This window comes from Mytilus edulis, chromosome 10 (assembly GCF_963676685.1).
Source record: "Mytilus edulis chromosome 10, xbMytEdul2.2, whole genome shotgun sequence".
NCBI classification, from domain to species: Eukaryota; Metazoa; Mollusca; class Bivalvia; order Mytilida; family Mytilidae; genus Mytilus; species Mytilus edulis.
Genome location: NC_092353.1, coordinates 63,848,948 through 63,874,902, shown reverse-complemented (window position 1 = coordinate 63,874,902; position 25,955 = coordinate 63,848,948). Strand labels below are relative to the sequence as shown.

The 25,955-nt window shown below is 28.1% G+C and overlaps 1 long non-coding RNA gene across 5 annotated transcripts in view; it reads left to right on the top strand.

Moving 5' to 3' along the window:
- LOC139492234 (uncharacterized) overlaps positions 1 to 25,955 on the top strand; it is a 107,747-nt gene that overhangs the window by 15,912 nt on the left and 65,880 nt on the right. The window contains exons 3-5 of one of the 5 annotated variants that reach the window (XR_011656772.1): positions 151 to 1,008; positions 4,981 to 5,048; positions 18,071 to 18,138. This is a non-coding gene — a long non-coding RNA (uncharacterized lncRNA). The other 4 variants (XR_011656775.1, XR_011656773.1, XR_011656771.1 and 1 more) reach the window with 4 other exon arrangements.

The following is a 25,955-nucleotide window of genomic DNA, read 5'->3' as shown; positions in this document are numbered from 1 at the left end:
TCCATTTTAAAGCATTTAAAACTAGTTAAGATTGTTTTTAATTATATTTATTTCGGTATTTAAGACATGTATTTAAATGAGCTAATTTATGTGTATGCCTTCTCTTAATCTTGTTTCTTGGTATATAATTTTGATAAACATTTTTTTCAGCATTTCTTTACAATGATAACATAATTTAAAGAAATCAAAAACTTTTCCAATATAACATTAGCCATAGTCGTGCTTACATCAATTACAGATAACTTTTCATTTTTCCTAAAATCTGGTTATGATGTTGGATGCCATTTCTTTTAACAATAAGTTGTAACCGCATGAATCCCTTTAAGCACACTAAACTTCTTAGTGTATTCTAAGTCATACACCATATATATTACAAATTTGTGAAGAAAATTTTGATTAAAAATAATTTTACTCATCTGTACTCTGTAGATCCTATGTATTGCACAAACACTGCACCTGGACTGAAGACAAACACTGCACCTGGACTGAAGACAAACACTGCACCTGGACTGAAGACAAACACTGCACCTAGACTAAAGACTTTAGACATAATATCCAAGTTAAATGGGACTAGTGACCACTGGAACTAGCTCCTTCAAAAAACATAGTCATTATTGACCTCTATATTGATGTGTTATGATGAAATCATGTTTTTGATAGTTGCATTGATAAATGTTCATGCATTAAAACATTGGATTGACTTTGACCCAAGACTTATTATAGTTTCTCCAGAGTATAAATGAGTTTGTCAATTTTAAGTGTTTAGAAAATTTAATTTTAATATTTACCAATTTGTGAAATTTGATAGCAAGGCTAATGGCTGGTGCACCAAAATAGATTTTCATAATTGGCTGTATTTTCACTGATAAAAAATTCTGAAAAATTGTAACAGCAAATAGCTTCTCTTTAAAGCTGATATAAATTAAGAGCTTTTGTTAAATTTCTTTAATTTATGTTGCCCTCCTTAACGGAAGAAGACACATTCATGGCAGATAGCAAAGTCATAATGTACGTATTTCCTTAAAACTATGTTCATGTTTGTAAACAAAATGGATCATTTTTGTCGAGCCTGCAACTTTTGTAGCAGAAAATTTGACAGGGATATTGATCTGGTGGTGGTGTTAGCTTAATATATTAGAAGGTGGAAGACCTGTATGCTTCATACTTTGTATATAGATGCCTCATGTTGCGAAGTTTCCATTGGTCGCATTGTCTTATGTCCTTGACCTCATTTTCATGGTTCAGCGACTACCTTAAAAAAAAGATTTTTTATTCCCCACCTACGATAGTAGAGGGGCATTATGTTTTCTGGTCTGTGGCTCCGTTCGTCTGTCCGTTCAGGTTAAAGTTTTTGGTCAAGGTAGTTTTCAATGAAGCTGAAGTCCAATCAACTTGAAACTTAGTACACTTGTTGCTTATGATATGATCTTTCGAATTTTAAAGCCAAATTAGACTTTTGACCCCAATTTTACGGTCCACTGAACATAGAAAATGAAAGTGGGAGTTTCAGGTTAAAGTTTTTGGTCAAGGTAGTTTTTGATGAAGCTGTAAGTCCAATCAACTTGAAACTTAGTACACTTGTTGCTTATGATATGATCTTTCTAATTTTAAGCCAAATTAGACTTTTGACCCCAATTTCACGGTCCACTAAACATAGAAAATGAAAGTGGGAGTTTCAGGTTAAAGTTTTTGGTGAAGGTAGTTTTTGATGAAATTGAAGTCCAATCAACTTGAAACTTAGTACAATATGTTCCCTATAGTATAATCTTTCTAATTTTTTATGCCAAATTAGATTATTACCCAGTTTCACGGTCCATGGAACATGGTAAAGGATAGTGCGAGTGGGGCATCCATGTACTTTGGACACATTCTTGTTTAATGATAAAAACTTGTACAATAAAGAAAATTTCAGAGATTTAAAAGTAAGTTTTGTTTTTTCAGTTGAATCAATTTCTTCTATTGTCTTAATTACAAATATGGAGAATTGGTTAAAATGCTTATGATACAGCTATTATGACCGCTCCTTTTTAAACGACTGCCAAAATTAAAAAAAAATTGGTTGTATATTGATATCACTTCGTTGTCAGCATTGTCCAAAGACAGATGGTTTCTGCATAATAACTTATGAATAAGTAAATAGAAATCAATAAAATTTTAACAAAAGGTTTATAACCAGTACAGGAATTGATTTTGGGAGTTTTTGTCTCAATAGTTTAGAAACAAGGGGCCAAAAGGGGTCAAAATAAGTATTTTTCTAGTTTCGAGACAATAATTTGTGTAAGTGTATGGATCTTTTTGAAATTGTGCCACAAGGTTCTATTTAAGAAAGGAAGGTTTGAATTGATTTAGGTGGTTATGGCCCAAACTGCTTAGAATTGGGGGCCAAAAAGGGGTAAAAACAATACTTTTCTAATACTTTGTATAAATTGCAGGTAACACACCAGGATGAGTCGCATGTTAGTATTTGGTCATTAGAATTAGGTCTTTCCACTTTTCGTGGAAAGACCTTTTGTTTTTCTTCTGCCGTCTGAGATGCTTTTGTTGTCTTACAACATATCGAATGGATTTTTTGGCCAATGATGTTGTACAGTAATAGGGTTTCAAAACTCACCCTGTGTGACCGAACACTTATTCTTATAGGAGTTATCTCCCGCGTTCCCTTTTTCTTGTTATCGCTATATCTCTAAAACCGTAAAAGATTTTAGCAAACTGTTTTCACCAAATTGTTCATCTACTCTTGAGAATAATTTGGTTTATTTAGACGAGTGATCGGAAGACATCTTCTGGGAGTTATTTCCCTTTGAAAATTTAATATAGGCGATTTGTTGGATAAATTCATACGTTATAAGTCGTAGAGGCCTACAGTTTTTTGATATGAAGTCCTTGGTCCATTTGAAGGAAATCGAGGTCAAGGTCAAAGGTCAAGGTCATGTTCTAAGTTTTAAATTTTGCTTGTTATCATTATTCCACAGAAACTGTGACAGTAAATGATATATGTTTGCCAAATAACTGTTCACAATAAGGCGCAACTTCAACCTATTTCAGTCAAAGTGTTTTGGCTAACCCTTATAGGAGTTTTCTCCCCTTATGTATTTCAAATCAGTATTTCTCCACAACCATATAAGTGATTGACCTCCGGTCTTCCGTTTTGTGTTCACTGACCTATGACCTTGAAATTGAGATCAAGATCGAAGGTCAACGTCATGTTATAAATTTTGAATTTTGCTTGTTATCGTTATTCAAAAGAAACTGTTACAGTTAATGATATGATTTGTTTGCCAAATTACTGTTTACAAAAAGGCGCAACTTCAACCTATTTCAGTCGAAGTGTTTTGGTTAACCCTTATAGGAGTTTTCTTCCCTTATGTATTTGAAATCAGTATTTCTCCACAACCATACAAATGATTGACCTGGGGTCTTTTGATTTGAGATCACTGACCTATGATCTTGAAATTGAGGTCAAGGTCAAAGGTCAATTGTTCTAGATTTTGACCTTTCCTAAAAATTCTTTTTGGTTTATTATAAAACAAGTAAAGCCTTCTGCATCAACCTATCAATCTTAGTTTTTTATATAATTATCAGTTTGATTTACCACATTACATCAACACGGAGTGACATTTTCTAACATCGTTTTTTAAATTTCATTCTTATTATCGAGGTGGAAAGACCTTCAATTGTTCTCTGAAGAATTGGTTTTTAATTGTACTTGAAACTATGTTAATATTAGTGAGACGATAAAAATCTGTTTTACTGTAACAATAGCTTAGAATTTTATGACAAATTTGGTCTTAAATCAATTTCTTTTATTAAAATTTCGATACGAATGCGGCATTTTTAATTAGAATTGATAGTAATTGTAAATTAAGTGTCGCTGATTTAAAATTTGACATAAAACACATCACATTAATTTCAATAGCCAAAAAATATTCCCCATTTTAAAGTTGATACTAATTTATAATTTCCTTTTGTTACAGATACCCATATATGTTCCACTCCAACGAGAGGGATTTCATGGAAGATAACACACCAGGATGAGTCACATGTTAGTATTTGTTCATTAAAATTGTACTTGAAACTATGTTTTACTGTAACAATAGCTTAGAATTTTATGACAAATTTGGTCTTAAATCAATTTCTTTTATTAAAATTTCGATTCGAATGCGGCATTTTTTAATTAGAATTGATAGTAATTGTAAATTAAGTGTCGCTGATTTAAAATTTGACATAAAACACATCACATTAAATTCAATAGCCAAAAAATATTCCCCATTTTAAAGCTGATACTAATTTATAATTTCCTTTTGTTACAGATACCCATATATGTTCCACTCCAACGAGAGGGATTTCATGGAAGATAACACACCAGCATGAGTCACATGTTAGTATTTGTTCATTAAAATTGTACTTGAAACTATGTTTTACTGTAACAATAGCTTAGAATTTTATGACAAATTTGGTCTTAAATCAATTTCTTTTATTAAAATTTCGATTCGAATGCGGCATTTTTAATTAGAATTGATAGTAATTGTAAATTAAGTGTCGCTGATTTAAAATTTGACATAAAACACATCACATTAATTTCAATAGCCAAAAAATATTCCCCATTTTAAAGCTGATACAAATTTATAATTTCCTTTTGTTACAGATACCCATATATGTTCCACTCCAACGAGAGGGATTTCATGGAAGATAACACACCAGGATGAGTCACATGTTAGTATTTGTTCATTAAAATTGTACTTGAAACTATGTTTTACTGTAACAATAGCTTAGAATTTTATGACAAATTTGGTCTTAAATCAATTTCTTTTATTCAAATTTCGATTCGAATGCGGCATTTTTAATTAGAATTGATAGTAATTGTAAATTAAGTGTCGCTGATTTAAAATTTGACATAAAACACATCACATTAATTTCAATAGCCAAAAAATATTCCCCATTTTAAAGCTGATACTAATTTATAATTTCCTTTTGTTACAGATACCCATATATGTTCCACTCCAACGAGAGGGATTTCATGGAAGATAACGCACCAGGATGAGTCACATGTTAGTATTTGTTCATTAAAATTGTACTTGAAACTATGTTTTACTGTAACAATAGCTTAGAATTTTATGACAAATTTGGTCTTAAATCAATTTCTTTTATTAAAATTTCGATTCGAATGCGGTATTTTTAATTAGAATTGATAGTAATTGTAAATTAAGTGTCGCTGATTTAAAATTTGACATAAAACACATCACATTAATTTCAATAGCCAAAAAATATTCCCCATTTTAAAGTTGATACTAATTTATAATTTCCTTTTGTTACAGATACCCATATATGTTCCACTCCAACGAGAGGGATTTCATGGAAGATAACACACCAGCATGAGTCACATGTTAGTATTTGTTCATTAAAATTGTACTTGAAACTATGTTTTACTGTAACAATAGCTTAGAATTTTATGACAAATTTGGTCTTAAATCAATTTCTTTTATTAAAATTTCGATTCGAATGCAGCATTTTTTAATTAGAATTGATAGTAATTGTAAATTAAGTGTCGCTGATTTAAAATTTGACATAAAACACATCACATTAAATTCAATAGCCAAAAAATATTCCCCATTTTAAAGCTGATACTAATTTATAATTTCCTTTTGTTACAGATACCCATATATGTTCCACTCCAACGAGAGGGATTTCATGGAAGATAACACACCAGGATGAGTCACATGTTAGTATTTGTTCATTAAAATTGTACTTGAAACTATGTTTTACTGTAACAATAGCTTAGAATTTTATGACAAATTTGGTCTTAAATCAATTTCTTTTATTAAAATTTCGATTTGAATGCGGCATTTTTTAATTAGAATTGATAGTAATTGTAAATTAAGTGTCGCTGATTTAAAATTTGACATAAAACACATCACATTAATTTCAATAGCCAAAAAATATTCCCCATTTTAAAGCTGATACTAATTTATAATTTCCTTTTGTTACAGATACCCATATATGTTCCACTCCAACGAGAGGGATTTCATGGAAGATAACACACCAGGATGAGTCACATGTTAGTATTTGTTCATTAAAATTGTACTTGAAACTATGTTTTACTGTAACAATAGCTTAGAATTTTATGACAAATTTGGTCTTAAATCAATTTCTTTTATTAAAATTTCGATTCGAATGCGGCATTTTTAATTAGAATTGATAGTAATTGTAAATTAAGTGTCGCTGATTTAAAATTTGACATAAAACACATCACATTAATTTCAATAGCCAAAAAATATTCCCCATTTTAAAGTTGATACTAATTTATAATTTCCTTTTGTTACAGATACCCATATATGTTCCACTCCAACGAGAGGGATTTCATGGAAGATAACACACCAGGATGAGTCACATGTTAGTATTTGTTCATTAAAATTGTACTTGAAACTATGTTTTACTGTAACAATAGCTTAGAATTTTATGACAAATTTGGTCTTAAATCAATTTCTTTTATTAAAATTTCGATTCGAATGCGGCATTTTTTAATTAGAATTGATAGTAATTGTAAATTAAGTGTCGCTGATTTAAAATTTGACATAAAACACATCACATTAAATTCAATAGCCAAAAAATATTCCCCATTTTAAAGCTGATACTAATTTATAATTTCCTTTTGTTACAGATACCCATATATGTTCCACTCCAACGAGAGGGATTTCATGGAAGATAACACACCAGCATGAGTCACATGTTAGTATTTGTTCATTAAAATTGTACTTGAAACTATGTTTTACTGTAACAATAGCTTAGAATTTTATGACAAATTTGGTCTTAAATCAATTTCTTTTATTCAAATTTCGATTCGAGTGCGGCATTTTTAATTAGAATTGATAGTAATTGTAAATTAAGTGTCGCTGATTTAAAATTTGACATAAAACACATCACATTAATTTCAATAGCCAAAAAATATTCCCCATTTTAAAGCTGATACTAATTTATAATTTCCTTTTGTTACAGATACCCATATATGTTCCACTCCAACGAGAGGGATTTCATGGAAGATAACACACCAGGATGAGTCACATGTTAGTATTTGTTCATTAAAATTGTTCTTGAAACTATGTTTTACTGTAACAATAGCTTAGAATTTTATGACAAATTTGGTCTTAAATCAATTTCTTTTATTAAAATTTCGATTCGAATGCGGTATTTTTAATTAGAATTGATAGTAATTGTAAATTAAGTGTCGCTGATTTAAAATTTGACATAAAACACATCACATTAATTTCAATAGCCAAAAAATATTCCCCATTTTAAAGTTGATACTAATTTATAATTTCCTTTTGTTACAGATACCCATATATGTTCCACTCCAACGAGAGGGATTTCATGGAAGATAACACACCAGCATGAGTCACATGTTAGTATTTGTTCATTAAAATTGTACTTGAAACTATGTTTTACTGTAACAATAGCTTAGAATTTTATGACAAATTTGGTCTTAAATCAATTTCTTTTATTAAAATTTCGATTCGAATGCAGCATTTTTTAATTAGAATTGATAGTAATTGTAAATTAAGTGTCGCTGATTTAAAATTTGACATAAAACACATCACATTAAATTCAATAGCCAAAAAATATTCCCCATTTTAAAGCTGATACTAATTTATAATTTCCTTTTGTTACAGATACCCATATATGTTCCACTCCAACGAGAGGGATTTCATGGAAGATAACACACCAGGATGAGTCACATGTTAGTATTTGTTCATTAAAATTGTACTTGAAACTATGTTTTACTGTAACAATAGCTTAGAATTTTATGACAAATTTGGTCTTAAATCAATTTCTTTTATTAAAATTTCGATTTGAATGCGGCATTTTTTAATTAGAATTGATAGTAATTGTAAATTAAGTGTCGCTGATTTAAAATTTGACATAAAACACATCACATTAATTTCAATAGCCAAAAAATATTCCCCATTTTAAAGCTGATACTAATTTATAATTTCCTTTTGTTACAGATACCCATATATGTTCCACTCCAACGAGAGGGATTTCATGGAAGATAACACACCAGGATGAGTCACATGTTAGTATTTGTTCATTAAAATTGTACTTGAAACTATGTTTTACTGTAACAAAAGCTTAGAATTTTATGACAAATTTGGTCTTAAATCAATTTCTTTTATTAAAATTTCGATTCGAATGCGGCATTTTTAATTAGAATTGATAGTAATTGTAAATTAAGTGTCGCTGATTTAAAATTTGACATAAAACACATCACATTAATTTCAATAGCCAAAAAATATTCCCCATTTTAAAGCTGAAACTAATTTATAATTTCCTTTTGTTACAGATACCCATATATGTTCCACTCCAACGAGAGGGATTTCATGGAAGATAACACACCAGGATGAGTCACATGTTAGTATTTGTTCATTAAAATTGTACTTGAAACTATGTTTTACTGTAACAATAGCTTAGAATTTTATGACAAATTTGGTCTTAAATCAATTTCTTTTATTAAAATTTCGATTCGAATGCGGTATTTTTAATTAGAATTGATAGTAATTGTAAATTAAGTGTCGCTGATTTAAAATTTGACATAAAACACATCACATTAAATTCAATAGCCAAAAAATATTCCCCATTTTAAAGCTGATACTAATTTATAATTTCCTTTTGTTACAGATACCCATATATGTTCCACTCCAACGAGAGGGATTTCATGGAAGATAACACACCAGGATGAGTCACATGTTAGTATTTGTTCATTAAAATTGTACTTGAAACTATGTTTTACTGTAACAATAGCTTAGAATTTTATGACAAATTTGGTCTTAAATCAATTTCTTTTATTAAAATTTCGTTTTGAAAGGCGGCATTTTTTAATTAGAATTGATAGTAATTGTAAATTAAGTGTCGCTGATTTAAAATTTGACATAAAACACATCACATTAATTTCAATAGCCAAAAAATATTCCCCATTTTAAAGTTGATACTAATTTATAATTTCCTTTTGTTACAGATACCCATATATGTTCCACTCCAACGAGAGGGATTTCATGGAAGATAACACACCAGGATGAGTCACATGTTAGTATTTGTTCATTAAAATTGTACTTGAAACTATGTTTTACTGTAACAATAGCTTAGAATTTTATGACAAATTTGGTCTTAAATCAATTTCTTTTATTAAAATTTCGATTCGAATGCGGTATTTTTAATTAGAATTGATAGTAATTGTAAATTAAGTGTCGCTGATTTAAAATTTGACATAAAACACATCACATTAATTTCAATAGCCAAAAAATATTCCCCATTTTAAAGCTGATACTAATTTATAATTTCCTTTTGTTACAGATACCCATATATGTTCCACTCCAACGAGAGGGATTTCATGGAAGATAACACACCAGGATGAGTCACATGTTAGTATTTGTTCATTAAAATTGTACTTGAAACTATGTTTTACTGTAACAATAGCTTAGAATTTTATGACAAATTTGGTCTTAAATCAATTTCTTTTATTAAAATTTCTATTTGAATGCGGCATTTTTTAATTAGAATTGATAGTAATTGTAAATTAAGTGTCGCTGATTTAAAATTTGACATAAAACACATCACATTAATTTCAATAGCCAAAAAATATTCCCCATTTTAAAGCTGATACTAATTTATAATTTCCTTTTGTTACAGATACCCATATATGTTCCACTCCAACGAGAGGGATTTCATGGAAGATAACACACCAGGATGAGTCACATGTTAGTATTTGTTCATTAAAATTGTACTTGAAACTATGTTTTACTGTAACAATAGCTTAGAATTTTATGACAAATTTGGTCTTAAATCAATTTCTTTTATTAAAATTTCGATTCGAATGCGGCATTTTTAATTAGAATTGATAGTAATTGTAAATTAAGTGTCGCTGATTTAAAATTTGACATAAAACACATCACATTAATTTCAATAGCCAAAAAATATTCCCCATTTTAAAGCTGAAACTAATTTATAATTTCCTTTTGTTACAGATACCCATATATGTTCCACTCCAACGAGAGGGATTTCATGGAAGATAACACACCAGGATGAGTCACATGTTAGTATTTGTTCATTAAAATTGTACTTGAAACTATGTTTTACTGTAACAATAGCTTAGAATTTTATGACAAATTTGGTCTTAAATCAATTTCTTTTATTAAAATTTCGATTCGAATGCGGTATTTTTAAATAGAATTGATAGTAATTGTAAATTAAGTGTCGCTGATTTAAAATTTGACATAAAACACATCACATTAAATTCAATAGCCAAAAAATATTCCCCATTTTAAAGCTGATACTAATTTATAATTTCCTTTTGTTACAGATACCCATATATGTTCCACTCCAACGAGAGGGATTTCATGGAAGATAACACACCAGGATGAGTCACATGTTAGTATTTGTTCATTAAAATTGTACTTGAAACTATGTTTTACTGTAACAATAGCTTAGAATTTTATGACAAATTTGGTCTTAAATCAATTTCTTTTATTAAAATTTCGATTCGAATGCGGCATTTTTTAATTAGAATTGATAGTAATTGTAAATTAAGTGTCACTGATTTAAAATTTGACATAAAACACATCACATTAATTTCAATAGCCAAAAAATATTCCACATTTTAAAGCTGATACTAATTTATAATTTCCTTTTGTTACAGATACCCATATATGTTCCACTCCAACGAGAGGGATTTCATGGAAGATAACACACCAGGATGAGTCACATGTTAGTATTTGTTCATTAAAATTGTTCTTGAAACTATGTTTTACTGTAACAATAGCTTAGAATTTTATGACAAATTTGGTCTTAAATCAATTTCTTTTATTAAAATTTCGATTCGAATGCGGTATTTTTAATTAGAATTGATAGTAATTGTAAATTAAGTGTCGCTGATTTAAAATTTGACATAAAACACATCACATTAATTTCAATAGCCAAAAAATATTCCCCATTTTAAAGTTGATACTAATTTATAATTTCCTTTTGTTACAGATACCCATATATGTTCCACTCCAACGAGAGGGATTTCATGGAAGATAACACACCAGCATGAGTCACATGTTAGTATTTGTTCATTAAAATTGTACTTGAAACTATGTTTTACTGTAACAATAGCTTAGAATTTTATGACAAATTTGGTCTTAAATCAATTTCTTTTATTAAAATTTCGATTCGAATGCGGTATTTTCAATTAGAATTGATAGTAATTGTAAATTAAGTGTCGCTGATTTAAAATTTGACATAAAACACATCACATTAAATTCAATAGCCAAAAAATATTCCCCATTTTAAAGCTGATACTAATTTATAATTTCCTTTTGTTACAGATACCCATATATGTTACACTCCAACGAGAGGGATTTCATGGAAGATAACACACCAGGATGAGTCACATGTTAGTATTTGTTCATTAAAATTGTACTTGAAACTATGTTTTACTGTAACAATAGCTTAGAATTTTATGACAAATTTGGTCTTAAATCAATTTCTTTTATTAAAATTTCGATTCGAATGCGGCATTTTTTAATTAGAATTGATAGTAATTGTAAATTAAGTGTCACTGATTTAAAATTTGACATAAAACACATCACATTAATTTCAATAGCCAAAAAATATTCCCCATTTTAAAGCTGATACTAATTTATAATTTCCTTTTGTTATAGATACCCATATATGTTCCACTCCAACGAGAGGGATTTCATGGAAGATAACACACCAGGATGAGTCACATGTTAGTATTTGTTCATTAAAATTGTTCTTGAAACTATGTTTTACTGTAACAATAGCTTAGAATTTTATGACAAATTTGGTCTTAAATCAATTTCTTTTATTAAAATTTCGATTCGAATGCGGTATTTTTAATTAGAATTGATAGTAATTGTAAATTAAGTGTCGCTGATTTAAAATTTGACATAAAACACATCACATTAATTTCAATAGCCAAAAAATATTCCCCATTTTAAAGTTGATACTAATTTATAATTTCCTTTTGTTACAGATACCCATATATGTTCCACTCCAACGAGAGGGATTTCATGGAAGATAACACACCAGGATGAGTCACATGTTAGTATTTGTTCATTAAAATTGTACTTGAAACTATGTTTTACTGTAACAATAGCTTAGAATTTTATGACAAATTTGGTCTTAAATCAATTTCTTTTATTAAAATTTCGATTCGAATAAGGTATTTTTAATTAGAATTGATAGTAATTGTAAATTAAGTGTCGCTGATTTAAAATTTGACATAAAACACATCACATTAATTTCAATAGCCAAAAAATATTCCCCATTTTAAAGTTGATACTAATTTATAATTTCCTTTTGTTACAGATACCCATATATGTTCCACTCCAACGAGAGGGATTTCATGGAAGATAACACACCAGCATGAGTCACATGTTAGTATTTGTTCATTAAAATTGTACTTGAAACTATGTTTTACTGTAACAATAGCTTAGAATTTTATGACAAATTTGGTCTTAAATCAATTTCTTTTATTAAAATTTCAATTCGAATGCGGTATTTTCAATTAGAATTGATAGTAATTGTAAATTAAGTGTCGCTGATTTAAAATTTGACATAAAACACATCACATTAAATTCAATAGCCAAAAAATATTCCCCATTTTAAAGCTGATACTAATTTATAATTTCCTTTTGTTACAGATACCCATATATGTTACACTCCAACGAGAGGGATTTCATGGAAGATAACACACCAGGATGAGTCACATGTTAGTATTTGTTCATTAAAATTGTACTTGAAACTATGTTTTACTGTAACAATAGCTTAGAATTTTATGACAAATTTGGTCTTAAATCAATTTCTTTTATTAAAATTTCGATTCGAATGCGGCATTTTTTAATTAGAATTGATAGTAATTGTAAATTAAGTGTCACTGATTTAAAATTTGACATAAAACACATCACATTAATTTCAATAGCCAAAAAATATTCCCCATTTTAAAGCTGATACTAATTTATAATTTCCTTTTGTTATAGATACCCATATATGTTCCACTCCAACGAGAGGGATTTCATGGAAGATAACACACCAGGATGAGTCACATGTTAGTATTTGTTCATTAAAATTGTTCTTGAAACTATGTTTTACTGTAACAATAGCTTAGAATTTTATGACAAATTTGGTCTTAAATCAATTTCTTTTATTAAAATTTCGATTCGAATGCGGTATTTTTAATTAGAATTGATAGTAATTGTAAATTAAGTGTCGCTGATTTAAAATTTGACATAAAACACATCACATTAATTTCAATAGCCAAAAAATATTCCCCATTTTAAAGTTGATACTAATTTATAATTTCCTTTTGTTACAGATACCCATATATGTTCCACTCCAACGAGAGGGATTTCATGGAAGATAACACACCAGGATGAGTCACATGTTAGTATTTGTTCATTAAAATTGTACTTGAAACTATGTTTTACTGTAACAATAGCTTAGAATTTTATGACAAATTTGGTCTTAAATCAATTTCTTTTATTAAAATTTCGATTTGAAAGGCGGCATTTTTTAATTAGAATTGATAGTAATTGTAAATTAAGTGTCGCTGATTTAAAATTTGACATAAAACACATCACATTAAATTCAATAGCCAAAAAATATTCCCCATTTTAAAGCTGATACTAATTTATAATTTCCTTTTGTTACAGATACCCATATATGTTCCACTCCAACGAGAGGGATTTCATGGAAGATAACACACCAGGATGAGTCACATGTTAGTATTTGTTCATTAAAATTGTACTTGAAACTATGTTTTACTGTAACAATAGCTTAGAATTTTATGACAAATTTGGTCTTAAATCAATTTCTTTTATTAAAATTTCGATTCGAATGCGGCATTTTTTAATAAGAATTGATAGTAATTGTAAATTAAGTGTCACTGATTTAAAATTTGACATAAAACACATCACATTAATTTCAATAGCCAAAAAATATTACCCTTTTAAAGTTGATACTAATTTATAATTTCCTTTTGTTACAGATACCCATATATGTTCCACTCCAACGAGAGGGATTTCATGGAAGATAACACACCAGGATGAGTCACATGTTAGTATTTGTTCATTAAAATTGTACTTGAAACTATGTTTTACTGTAACAATAGCTTAGAATTTTATGACAAATTTGGTCTTAAATCAATTTCTTTTATTAAAATTTCGATTCGAAAGGCGGCATTTTTTAATTAGAATTGATAGTAATTGTAAATTAAGTGTCGCTGATTTAAAATTTGACATAAAACACATCACATTAAATTCAATAGCCAAAAAATATTCCCCATTTTAAAGCTGATACTAATTTATAATTTCCTTTTGTTACAGATACCCATATATGTTCCACTCCAACGAGAGGGATTTCATGGAAGATAACACACCAGCATGAGTCACATGTTAGTATTTGTTCATTAAAATTGTACTTGAAACTATGTTTTACTGTAACAATAGCTTAGAATTTTATGACAAATTTGGTCTTAAATCAATTTCTTTTATTAAAATTTCGATTCGAATGCGGCATTTTTTAATAAGAATTGATAGTAGTTGTAAATTAAGTGTCACTGATTTAAAATTTGACATAAAACACATCACATTAATTTCAATAGCCAAAAAATATTACCCATTTTAAAGTTGATACTAATTTATAATTTCCTTTTGTTACAGATACCCATATATGTTCCACTCCAACGAGAGGGATTTCATGGAAGATAACACACCAGCATGAGTCACATGTTAGTATTTGTTCATTAAAATTGTACTTGAAACTATGTTTTACTGTAACAATAGCTTAGAATTTTATGACAAATTTGGTCTTAAATCAATTTCTTTTATTAAAATTTCGATTCGAATGTGGCATTTTTTAATTAGAATTGATAGTAATTGTAAATTAAGTGTCACTGATTTAAAATTTGACATAAAACACATCACATTAATTTCAATAGCCAAAAAATATTCCCCATTTTAAAGCTGATACTAATTTATAATTTCCTTTTGTTATAGATACCCATATATGTTCCACTCCAACGAGAGGGATTTCATGGAAGATAACACACCAGGATGAGTCACATGTTAGTATTTGTTCATTAAAATTGTTCTTGAAACTATGTTTTACTGTAACAATAGCTTAGAATTTTATGACAAATTTGGTCTTAAATCAATTTCTTTTATTAAAATTTCGATTCGAATGCGGTATTTTTAATTAGAATTGATAGTAATTGTAAATTAAGTGTCGCTGATTTAAAATTTGACATAAAACACATCACATTAATTTCAATAGCCAAAAAATATTCCCCATTTTAAAGTTGATACTAATTTATAATTTCCTTTTGTTACAGATACCCATATATGTTCCACTCCAACGAGAGGGATTTCATGGAAGATAACACACCAGGATGAGTCACATGTTAGTATTTGTTCATTAAAATTGTACTTGAAACTATGTTTTACTGTAACAATAGCTTAGAATTTTATGACAAATTTGGTCTTAAATCAATTTCTTTTATTAAAATTTCGATTCGAAAGGCGGCATTTTTTAATTAGAATTGATAGTAATTGTAAATTAAGTGTCGCTGATTTAAAATTTGACATAAAACACATCACATTAAATTCAATAGCCAAAAAATATTCCCCATTTTAAAGCTGATACTAATTTATAATTTCCTTTTGTTACAGATACCCATATATGTTCCACTCCAACGAGAGGGATTTCATGGAAGATAACACACCAGGATGAGTCACATGTTAGTATTTGTTCATTAAAATTGTACTTGAAACTATGTTTTACTGTAACAATAGCTTAGAATTTTATGACAAATTTGGTCTTAAATCAATTTCTTTTATTAAAATTTCGATTCGAATGCGGCATTTTTTAATAAGAATTGATAGTAATTGTAAATTAAGTGTCACTGATTTAAAATTTGACATAAAACACATCACATTAATTTCAATAGCCAAAAAATATTACCCTTTTAAAGTTGATACTAATTTATAATTTCCTTTTGTTACAGATACCCATATATGTTCCACTCCAACGAGAGGGATTTCATGGAAGATAACACACCAGGATGAGTCACATGTTAGTATTTGTTCATTAAAATTGTACTTGAAACTATGTTTTACTGTAACAATAGCTTAGAATTTTATGACAAATTTGGTCTTAAATCAATTTCTTTTATTAAAATTTCAATTCGAAAGGCGGCATTTTTTAATTAGAATTGATAGTAATTGTAAATTAAGTGTCGCTGATTTAAAATTTGACATAAAACACATCACATTAAATTCAATAGCCAAAAAATATTCCCCATTTTAAAGCTGATACTAATTTATAATTTCCTTTTGTTACAGATACCCATATATGTTCCACTCCAACGAGAGGGATTTCATGGAAGATAACACACCAGCATGAGTCACATGTTAGTATTTGTTCATTAAAATTGTACTTGAAACTATGTTTTACTGTAACAATAGCTTAGAATTTTATGACAAATTTGGTCTTAAATCAATTTCTTTTATTAAAATTTCGATTCGAATGCGGCATTTTTTAATAAGAATTGATAGTAGTTGTAAATTAAGTGTCACTGATTTAAAATTTGACATAAAACACATCACATTAATTTCAATAGCCAAAAAATATTACCCATTTTAAAGTTGATACTAATTTATAATTTCCTTTTGTTACAGATACCCATATATGTTCCACTCCAACGAGAGGGATTTCATGGAAGATAACACACCAGGATGAGTCACATGTTAGTATTTGTTCATTAAAATTGTACTTGAAACTATGTTTTACTGTAACAATAGCTTAGAATTTTATGACAAATTTGGTCTTAAATCAATTTCTTTTATTAAAATTTTGATTCGAATGCGGCATTTTTTAATTAGAATTGATAGTAATTGTAAATTAAGTGTCACTGATTTTAAATTTGACATAAAACACATCACATTAATTTCAATAGCCAAAAAATATTCCCCATTTTAAAGCTGATACTAATTTATAATTTCCTTTTGTTATAGATACCCATATATGTTCCACTCCAACGAGAGGGATTTCATGGAAGATAACACACCAGGATGAGTCACATGTTAGTATTTGTTCATTAAAATTGTTCTTGAAACTATGTTTTACTGTAACAATAGCTTAGAATTTTATGACAAATTTGGTCTTAAATCAATTTCTTTTATTAAAATTTCGATTCGAATGCGGTATTTTTAATTAGAATTGATAGTAATTGTAAATTAAGTGTCGCTGATTTAAAATTTGACATAAAACACATCACATTAATTTCAATAGCCAAAAAATATTCCCCATTTTAAAGTTGATACTAATTTATAATTTCCTTTTGTTACAGATACCCATATATGTTCCACTCCAACGAGAGGGATTTCATGGAAGATAACACACCAGCATGAGTCACATGTTAGTATTTGTTCATTAAAATTGTACTTGAAACTATGTTTTACTGTAACAATAGCTTAGAATTTTATGACAAATTTGGTCTTAAATCAATTTCTTTTATTAAAATTTCGATTCGAATGCAGCATTTTTTAATTAGAATTGATAGTAATTGTAAATTAAGTGTCGCTGATTTAAAATTTGACATAAAACACATCACATTAAATTCAATAGCCAAAAAATATTCCCCATTTTAAAGCTGATACTAATTTATAATTTCCTTTTGTTACAGATACCCATATATGTTCCACTCCAACGAGAGGGATTTCATGGAAGATAACACACCAGGATGAGTCACATGTTAGTATTTGTTCATTAAAATTGTACTTGAAACTATGTTTTACTGTAACAATAGCTTAGAATTTTATGACAAATTTGGTCTTAAATCAATTTCTTTTATTAAAATTTCGATTTGAATGCGGCATTTTTTAATTAGAATTGATAGTAATTGTAAATTAAGTGTCGCTGATTTAAAATTTGACATAAAACACATCACATTAATTTCAATAGCCAAAAAATATTCCCCATTTTAAAGCTGATACTAATTTATAATTTCCTTTTGTTACAGATACCCATATATGTTCCACTCCAATGAGAGGGATTTCATGGAAGATAACACACCAGGATGAGTCACATGTTAGTATTTGTTCATTAAAATTGTACTTGAAACTATGTTTTACTGTAACAATAGCTTAGAATTTTATGACAAATTTGGTCTTAAATCAATTTCTTTTATTAAAATTTCGATTCGAATGCGGCATTTTTAATTAGAATTGATAGTAATTGTAAATTAAGTGTCGCTGATTTAAAATTTGACATAAAACACATCACATTAATTTCAATAGCCAAAAAATATTCCCCATTTTAAAGCTGAAACTAATTTATAATTTCCTTTTGTTACAGATACCCATATATGTTCCACTCCAACGAGAGGGATTTCATGGAAGATAACACACCAGGATGAGTCACATGTTAGTATTTGTTCATTAAAATTGTACTTGAAACTATGTTTTACTGTAACAATAGCTTAGAATTTTATGACAAATTTGGTCTTAAATCAATTTCTTTTATTAAAATTTCGATTCGAATGCGGTATTTTTAATTAGAATTGATAGTAATTGTAAATTAAGTGTCGCTGATTTAAAATTTGACATAAAACACATCACATTAAATTCAATAGCCAAAAAATATTCCCCATTTTAAAGCTGATACTAATTTATAATTTCCTTTTGTTACAGATACCCATATATGTTCCACTCCAACGAGAGGGATTTCATGGAAGATAACACACCAGGATGAGTCACATGTTAGTATTTGTTCATTAAAATTGTACTTGAAACTATGTTTTACTGTAACAATAGCTTAGAATTTTATGACAAATTTGGTCTTAAATCAATTTCTTTTATTAAAATTTCGTTTTGAAAGGCGGCATTTTTTAATTAGAATTGATAGTAATTGTAAATTAAGTGTCGCTGATTTAAAATTTGACATAAAACACATCACATTAATTTCAATAGCCAAAAAATATTCCCCATTTTAAAGTTGATACTAATTTATAATTTCCTTTTGTTACAGATACCCATATATGTTCCACTCCAACGAGAGGGATTTCATGGAAGATAACACACCAGGATGAGTCACATGTTAGTATTTGTTCATTAAAATTGTACTTGAAACTATGTTTTACTGTAACAATAGCTTAGAATTTTATGACAAATTTGGTCTTAAATCAATTTCTTTTATTAAAATTTCGATTCGAATGCGGTATTTTTAATTAGAATTGATAGTAATTGTAAATTAAGTGTCGCTGATTTAAAATTTGACATAAAACACATCACATTAATTTCAATAGCCAAAAAATATTCCCCATTTTAAAGCTGATACTAATTTATAATTTCCTTTTGTTACAGATACCCATATATGTTCCACTCCAACGAGAGGGATTTCATGGAAGATAACACACCAGGATGAGTCACATGTTAGTATTTGTTCATTAAAATTGTACTTGAAACTATGTTTTACTGTAACAATAGCTTAGAATTTTATGACAAATTTGGTCTTAAATCAATTTCTTTTATTAAAATTTCTATTTGAATGCGGCATTTTTTAATTAGAATTGATAGTAATTGTAAATTAAGTGTCGCTGATTTAAAATTTGACATAAAACACATCACATTAATTTCAATAGCCAAAAAATATTCCCCATTTTAAAGCTGATACTAATTTATAATTTCCTTTTGTTACAGATACCCATATATGTTCCACTCCAACGAGAGGGATTTCATGGAAGATAACACACCAGGATGAGTCACATGTTAATATTTGTTCATTAAAATTGTACTTGAAACTATGTTTTACTGTAACAATAGCTTAGAATTTTATGACAAATTTGGTCTTAAATCAATTTCTTTTATTAAAATTTCGATTCGAATGCGGCATTTTTAATTAGAATTGATAGTAATTGTAAATTAAGTGTCGCTGATTTAAAATTTGACATAAAACACATCACATTAATTTCAATAGCCAAAAAATATTCCCCATTTTAAAGCTGAAACTAATTTATAATTTCCTTTTGTTACAGATACCCATATATGTTCCACTCCAACGAGAGGGATTTCATGGAAGATAACACACCAGGATGAGTCACATGTTAGTATTTGTTCATTAAAATTGTACTTGAAACTATGTTTTACTGTAACAATAGCTTAGAATTTTATGACAAATTTGGTCTTAAATCAATTTCTTTTATTAAAATTTCGATTCGAATGCGGTATTTTTAAATAGAATTGATAGTAATTGTAAATTAAGTGTCGCTGATTTAAAATTTGACATAAAACACATCACATTAAATTCAATAGCCAAAAAATATTCCCCATTTTAAAGCTGATACTAATTTATAATTTCCTTTTGTTACAGATACCCATATATGTTCCACTCCAACGAGAGGGATTTCATGGAAGATAACACACCAGGATGAGTCACATGTTAGTATTTGTTCATTAAAATTGTACTTGAAACTATGTTTTACTGTAACAATAGCTTAGAATTTTATGACAAATTTGGTCTTAAATCAATTTCTTTTATTAAAATTTCGATTCGAATGCGGCATTTTTTAATTAGAATTGATAGTAATTGTAAATTAAGTGTCACTGATTTAAAATTTGACATAAAACACATCACATTAATTTCAATAGCCAAAAAATATTCCACATTTTAAAGCTGATACTAATTTATAATTTCCTTTTGTTACAGATACCCATATATGTTCCACTCCAACGAGAGGGATTTCATGGAAGATAACACACCAGGATGAGTCACATGTTAGTATTTGTTCATTAAAATTGTTCTTGAAACTATGTTTTACTGTAACAATAGCTTAGAATTTTATGACAAATTTGGTCTTAAATCAATTTCTTTTATTAAAATTTCGATTCGAATGCGGTATTTTTAATTAGAATTGATAGTAATTGTAAATTAAGTGTCGCTGATTTAAAATTTGACATAAAACACATCACATTAATTTCAATAGCCAAAAAATATTCCCCATTTTAAAGTTGATACTAATTTATAATTTCCTTTTGTTACAGATACCCATATATGTTCCACTCCAACGAGAGGGATTTCATGGAAGATAACACACCAGCATGAGTCACATGTTAGTATTTGTTCATTAAAATTGTACTTGAAACTATGTTTTACTGTAACAATAGCTTAGAATTTTATGACAAATTTGGTCTTAAATCAATTTCTTTTATTAAAATTTCGATTCGAATGCGGTATTTTCAATTAGAATTGATAGTAATTGTAAATTAAGTGTCGCTGATTTAAAATTTGACATAAAACACATCACATTAAATTCAATAGCCAAAAAATATTCCCCATTTTAAAGCTGATACTAATTTATAATTTCCTTTTGTTACAGATACCCATATATGTTACACTCCAACGAGAGGGATTTCATGGAAGATAACACACCAGGATGAGTCACATGTTAGTATTTGTTCATTAAAATTGTACTTGAAACTATGTTTTACTGTAACAATAGCTTAGAATTTTATGACAAATTTGGTCTTAAATCAATTTCTTTTATTAAAATTTCGATTCGAATGCGGCATTTTTTAATTAGAATTGATAGTAATTGTAAATTAAGTGTCACTGATTTAAAATTTGACATAAAACACATCACATTAATTTCAATAGCCAAAAAATATTCCCCATTTTAAAGCTGATACTAATTTATAATTTCCTTTTGTTATAGATACCCATATATGTTCCACTCCAACGAGAGGGATTTCATGGAAGATAACACACCAGGATGAGTCACATGTTAGTATTTGTTCATTAAAATTGTTCTTGAAACTGTTTTACTGTAACAATAGCTTAGAATTTTATGACAAATTTGGTCTTAAATCAATTTCTTTTATTAAAATTTCGATTCGAATGCGGTATTTTTAATTAGAATTGATAGTAATTGTAAATTAAGTGTCGCTGATTTAAAATTTGACATAAAACACATCACATTAATTTCAATAGCCAAAAAATATTCCCCATTTTAAAGTTGATACTAATTTATAATTTCCTTTTGTTACAGATACCCATATATGTTCCACTCCAACGAGAGGGATTTCATGGAAGATAACACACCAGGATGAGTCACATGTTAGTATTTGTTCATTAAAATTGTACTTGAAACTATGTTTTACTGTAACAATAGCTTAGAATTTTATGACAAATTTGGTCTTAAATCAATTTCTTTTATTAAAATTTCGATTCGAAAGGCGGCATTTTTTAATTAGAATTGATAGTAATTGTAAATTAAGTGTCGCTGATTTAAAATTTGACATAAAACACATCACATTAAATTCAATAGCCAAAAAATATTCCCCATTTTAAAGCTGATACTAATTTATAATTTCCTTTTGTTACAGATACCCATATATGTTCCACTCCAACGAGAGGGATTTCATGGAAGATAACACACCAGGATGAGTCACATGTTAGTATTTGTTCATTAAAATTGTACTTGAAACTATGTTTTACTGTAACAATAGCTTAGAATTTTATGACAAATTTGGTCTTAAATCAATTTCTTTTATTAAAATTTCGATTCGAATGCGGCATTTTTTAATAAGAATTGATAGTAATTGTAAATTAAGTGTCACTGATTTAAAATTTGACATAAAACACATCACATTAATTTCAATAGCCAAAAAATATTACCCTTTTAAAGTTGATACTAATTTATAATTTCCTTTTGTTACAGATACCCATATATGTTCCACTCCAACGAGAGGGATTTCATGGAAGATAACACACCAGGATGAGTCACATGTTAGTATTTGTTCATTAAAATTGTACTTGAAACTATGTTTTACTGTAACAATAGCTTAGAATTTTATGACAAATTTGGTCTTAAATCAATTTCTTTTATTAAAATTTCGATTCGAAAGGCGGCATTTTTTAATTAGAATTGATAGTAATTGTAAATTAAGTGTCGCTGATTTAAAATTTGACATAAAACACATCACATTAAATTCAATAGCCAAAAAATATTCCCCATTTTAAAGCTGATACTAATTTATAATTTCCTTTTGTTACAGATACCCATATATGTTCCACTCCAACGAGAGGGATTTCATGGAAGATAACACACCAGCATGAGTCACATGTTAGTATTTGTTCATTAAAATTGTACTTGAAACTATGTTTTACTGTAACAATAGCTTAGAATTTTATGACAAATTTGGTCTTAAATCAATTTCTTTTATTAAAATTTCGATTCGAATGCGGCATTTTTTAATAAGAATTGATAGTAGTTGTAAATTAAGTGTCACTGATTTAAAATTTGACATAAAACACATCACATTAATTTCAATAGCCAAAAAATATTACCCATTTTAAAGTTGATACTAATTTATAATTTCCTTTTGTTACAGATACCCATATATGTTCCACTCCAACGAGAGGGATTTCATGGAAGATAACACACCAGCATGAGTCACATGTTAGTATTTGTTCATTAAAATTGTACTTGAAACTATGTTTTACTGTAACAATAGCTTAGAATTTTATGACAAATTTGGTCTTAAATCAATTTCTTTTATTAAAATTTCGATTCGAATGCGGCATTTTTTAATTAGAATTGATAGTAATTGTAAATTAAGTGTCACTGATTTAAAATTTGACATAAAACACATCACATTAATTTCAATAGCCAAAAAATATTCCCCATTTTAAAGCTGATACTAATTTATAATTTCCTTTTGTTATAGATACCCATATATGTTCCACTCCAACGAGAGGGATTTCATGGAAGATAACACACCAGGATGAGTCACATGTTAGTATTTGTTCATTAAAATTGTTCTTGAAACTATGTTTTACTGTAACAATAGCTTAGAATTTTATGACAAATTTGGTCTTAAATCAATTTCTTTTATTAAAATTTCGATTCGAATGCGGTATTTTTAATTAGAATTGATAGTAATTGTAAATTAAGTGTCGCTGATTTAAAATTTGACATAAAACACATCACATTAATTTCAATAGCCAAAAAATATTCCCCATTTTAAAGTTGATACTAATTTATAATTTCCTTTTGTTACAGATACCCATATATGTTCCACTCCAACGAGAGGGATTTCATGGAAGATAACACACCAGGATGAGTCACATGTTAGTATTTGTTCATTAAAATTGTACTTGAAACTATGTTTTACTGTAACAATAGCTTAGAATTTTATGACAAATTTGGTCTTAAATCAATTTCTTTTATTAAAATTTCGATTCGAAAGGCGGCATTTTTTAATTAGAATTGATAGTAATTGTAAATTAAGTGTCGCTGATTTAAAATTTGACATAAAACACATCACATTAAATTCAATAGCCAAAAAATATTCCCCATTTTAAAGCTGATACTAATTTATAATTTCCTTTTGTTACAGATACCCATATATGTTCCACTCCAACGAGAGGGATTTCATGGAAGATAACACACCAGGATGAGTCACATGTTAGTATTTGTTCATTAAAATTGTACTTGAAACTATGTTTTACTGTAACAATAGCTTAGAATTTTATGACAAATTTGGTCTTAAATCAATTTCTTTTATTAAAATTTCGATTCGAATGCGGCATTTTTTAATAAGAATTGATAGTAATTGTAAATTAAGTGTCACTGATTTAAAATTTGACATAAAACACATCACATTAATTTCAATAGCCAAAAAATATTACCCTTTTAAAGTTGATACTAATTTATAATTTCCTTTTGTTACAGATACCCATATATGTTCCACTCCAACGAGAGGGATTTCATGGAAGATAACACACCAGGATGAGTCACATGTTAGTATTTGTTCATTAAAATTGTACTTGAAACTATGTTTTACTGTAACAATAGCTTAGAATTTTATGACAAATTTGGTCTTAAATCAATTTCTTTTATTAAAATTTCGATTCGAAAGGCGGCATTTTTTAATTAGAATTGATAGTAATTGTAAATTAAGTGTCGCTGATTTAAAATTTGACATAAAACACATCACATTAAATTCAATAGCCAAAAAATATTCCCCATTTTAAAGCTGATACTAATTTATAATTTCCTTTTGTTACAGATACCCATATATGTTCCACTCCAACGAGAGGGATTTCATGGAAGATAACACACCAGCATGAGTCACATGTTAGTATTTGTTCATTAAAATTGTACTTGAAACTATGTTTTACTGTAACAATAGCTTAGAATTTTATGACAAATTTGGTCTTAAATCAATTTCTTTTATTAAAATTTCGATTCGAATGCGGCATTTTTTAATAAGAATTGATAGTAGTTGTAAATTAAGTGTCACTGATTTAAAATTTGACATAAAACACATCACATTAATTTCAATAGCCAAAAAATATTACCCATTTTAAAGTTGATACTAATTTATAATTTCCTTTTGTTACAGATACCCATATATGTTCCACTCCAACGAGAGGGATTTCATGGAAGATAACACACCAGCATGAGTCACATGTTAGTATTTGTTCATTAAAATTGTACTTGAAACTATGTTTTACTGTAACAATAGCTTAGAATTTTATGACAAATTTGGTCTTAAATCAATTTCTTTTATTAAAATTTCGATTCGAATGCGGTATTTTTAATTAGAATTGATAGTAATTGTAAATTAAGTGTCGCTGATTTAAAATTTGACATAAAACACATCACATTAAATTCAATAGCCAAAAAATATTCCCCATTTTAAAGCTGATACTAATTTATAATTTCCTTTTGTTACAGATACCCATATATGTTACACTCCAACGAGAGGGATTTCATGGAAGATAACACACCAGGATGAGTCACATGTTAGTATTTGTTCATTAAAATTGTACTTGAAACTATGTTTTACTGTAACAATAGCTTAGAATTTTATGACAAATTTGGTCTTAAATCAATTTCTTTT